This window comes from Cicer arietinum, chromosome 5 (assembly GCF_000331145.2).
Source record: "Cicer arietinum cultivar CDC Frontier isolate Library 1 chromosome 5, Cicar.CDCFrontier_v2.0, whole genome shotgun sequence".
Lineage (NCBI taxonomy): Eukaryota > Viridiplantae > Streptophyta > Magnoliopsida > Fabales > Fabaceae > Cicer > Cicer arietinum.
In genome coordinates, this window is record NC_021164.2 from 24,905,975 (window position 1) to 24,909,744 (window position 3,770).

Genomic DNA, 3,770 nt, shown 5'->3' on the forward strand with positions numbered 1-3,770 from the left:
ATTTTGCTACTGGGGGACACGAATCAGAAGAGTCATCACTCTCAAAGTCTGAAATGATGAAGTAAAATGGCTTACGGTTCATGGATTTCGACGTACCAATACCAGACTGGACACGCATGGAGCGGCGTGGAGGAGTGACTCTGGTGCGAAGATGGAGAGGCACTTGAGCGTAGTTTGGTGTAGGATGAGTGTATAGTGGTGGAAGAAAGGTAGACAGAGGAATGAAGTTTAGAACTTCTTGACTATTGTGAGAAGATGGAGAGGCAGAAGATGTGTGTGGTGGTGAAGGGCGAGGTGGTGGAGAGGGAGAACGCTCTCTGGATTGGTATGAGGAAGATGAAGAGGGTGGTGTACAGGGAGAGGCATTTTTTCGTGCAGACTGTTTGGTTCGAGCCATTGTTGTTTTTTGGGAGGAAGATGATGAAGAAGATGAACAGTGAACGTGATTTAGAGAAAGAGAAAGATGATTCCAGCTTTTGGGGAAAAGAAGGTGGGAAGAGGAACAGTTTTCTGACTTGAGAAGATGGAGAGAAAAAGGTGGAGTAATGATGAGTTTGTACCTAGGGAAATGGGAAAAGCATTTTGGGGGATTGGGGAGTGTATGTGTCAGCATTCTAACACCAGACACAAGGGCACGTGTAATAAATGCCAAGATTTGCCTTTTTTACTTTTGAGAGGGAAAAGCAGACTGTTGCTTTTTCCAGAACGGAGAATGATGAATCGCGAAACGGAGACTGATAAACGATCTCCATTTTCTGCAGAAGCAGATTTTAACCAGAATTTTCTGGATTTTTCATGATTCTCAGTTTTTCTTTGGTTGAATTAAAACTATCCTCCACAAGAGGCTTAGTAAAAATGTCAGCTTCCAACGAGATATCTAAATATGCGTTTAACAGCAGTTAAGTGGGATTCTTTTGGCGCTGATTGAAATCGAGCACATAATCCTACTGCAAACACAATATCTGGTCTGCTAGCAGTTAGATATAGCAGAGAACCGATCATTCCACGATATTCTTTTTCAGAGACAGATTTGCCATTTTCATCTTTTTCTAAGGAAGTGGATGGATGCATGGGAGTTGTCATAATTTTTGACTCATTCATTTTATATTTGATCAACAGATCTTTGATATATTTTTCTTGACAAACAAAAATGCCTTTTTCGTATTGTTTGATTTGTAAACCAAGAAAATATCTTAATTCCCCCATCATGCTCATTTCAAATTCACTTTGCATAAGTTTTGAGAAATCTTCACATAGTTTTTCATTTGTTGATCCAAAAATGATATCATCCACATATACTTGAACAATGAGTAATTCATTTCCTTCAGTTTTCTTAAATAAGGTAGTATCGATTTTTCCTCTTTGAAAATTGTTCTCGATCAGAAATGAACTCAGTCTTTCGTACCATGCCCTTGGTGCTTGTTTTAAGCCATAAAGAGCTTTGGTAAGTTTGAAAACATGATTTGGTTTTGCTTGGTTTTCAAAACCTGGGGGCTGTTTTACATACACTTGTTCATTTAAAAAACCATTTAAGAAAGCACTTTTCACATCCATTTGAAACAGTTTGATGAGTTTATGAGATGCATATGCAAGAAGTATTCGAATAGCTTCTAACCTTGCAACTGGAGCAAAAGTTTCATCATAGTCTATACCTTCTTGTTGATTGTAGCCTTGAGCTACTAATCTTGCTTTGTTTCTCACGACCTTACCTTCTTCATCAAGCTTGTTTCTGAATACCCATCGAGTGCCAATAACAGTTTGATCTAAAGGATCTGGTACTAGAGTCCAAACTTCATTTTTCTCAAACTGTAGTAGTTCTTCCTTCATGGCGTTTATCCAAGATTGATCAGTAATAGCATCTTTGATTGACTTTGGTTCAATCTGAGATATCATTGCCATGCTGTCGTCATCATTTTTGAATGATCTTCTGGTTCGGATTCCATCAGCTGTGTCTCCAATGATCTGAGTTTGAGGATGATCTCCAATGGTTTTCCAGCTTTTTGGTGGAGAATGAAACGGAGATTGTTTATCAATCTCTGTTTTCTGCAGACTTGTTTCCTGCTGTGTTTCATTTTGAGTTTCTTCTTCCTCATCCTTTTTACTTATATCTAGATCATCAAACTCATCAAACAATATATGCATACTAATTTCAACAACATTAGTTCTTAAATTGAACACTCTATAACCTTTAGATTCGGTTGAGTATCCAAGAAAGATCGCTTTATCGGATTTTGCATCAAATTTTCCAATAAGATCTTTGTTGTTTAGAATGTAACAGTAACAACCAAAAATATGAAAGTAAGAAATGTTTGGTTTTCTGTTTTTCCAGATTTCGTATGGAGTTTTGTTGATGATTTTTCTGATAGATACACGATTCAAGATATAGCAAGAAGTGTTTATGGCTTCTGCCCAAAAATACCTTTCAACATTTGATTCTTCTAAAATAGTTCTTGCCATTTCTTGTAGTGTTCTATTCTTTCTTTCAACAACTCCATTTTGTTGTGGAGTTCTTGCACATGAAAGATTGTGAGATATACCAAGTTCATCAAAAAAGCTTTTGAATGAGGCATTTATGAATTCTCCTCCATGATCACTCCTTACAGAGATGATGCTGGACTCCTTTTCATTCTACACCTTTTTATAAAATGTTTTGAATGATTCAAATGCATCATCTTTTTGTTTTAAAAACAGAACCCATGTAAATCTTGAGAAATCGTCAACAATAACAAAACCATATTTCATTCCTCCTAGACTTGTTGTTTTGACAGGCCCGAATAAATCTATGTGAAGTAGTTCAAGAGTTCTTTTTGTTGTTACAAAATCTTTTGTATGAAAGCTGCTCTTGACTTGCTTACCTTTTGCACAAGCTTCACAAATTTTGTCTTTCTCAAAATTAAGTTTTGGTAAGCCTCTAACAAGATCAAGTTTGGAGATTTTTGAAATAGTTTTCATGCTGATATGTCCAGCCCTTTTATGCCAGATCCATTTATCTTTATTGATTGATATAAAGCATGATTCATCAGGTAATTCATCAAGATATAACACATATAAATTTTTCTTTCGCTTACCAGAGAACAGAATTTTTCCAGTTTTGGCCTTCTTGATTTCACATACCTTTGGCTTGAAAATGACTTCGCATCCATTGTCGCATAACTGACTTATGCTTAATAAATTGTGTTTCAATCCTTCCACGTATTGAACATCATTTATTTGAGCAGAGTTTGTCTTACCAATGGTTCCATTTCCCTTAATTTGAGCTTGATCATCATTTCCAAATGTGACCGAACCACCATCCTTCTTGCTGAAGGTTATGAAACAATTTCTATCTCCTGTCATGTGCCTTGAACAGCCACTGTCCAAGAACCAAGGCTTTCTCTTTGTATTTTGAAAACCAACCTGCAGGTGATATCATTTCAGTCTTAGGTACCCACTTTGTTTTGGGTCCTTGAGAGTTAGTTTTTAAGTGGTATATCATTCTCGTTTTGGAAACAGCTGTGTTGTTAGTTGTTGATTTTGAAATGGGTTTAACAATATACGATTTAGAAGAGTTTAACTTTGGTTTAAAAGATTTTTTGAAACGTTCAACTTGTAAATTTGAACTTTCTCCGTTTGGGAGACAAACTAGAGAACGTTCTCCGTTTTGCTGTTTTTTTAATACAATTTTGACAGGATGATTCTCATGTTAAAAAAGCTTCTTTCTTTCGATTTTTTCATCCCTTTTCCTGAAGTAGCAAGCAAATTCTAGATGTCCAAGTTTTTTACAATATGAG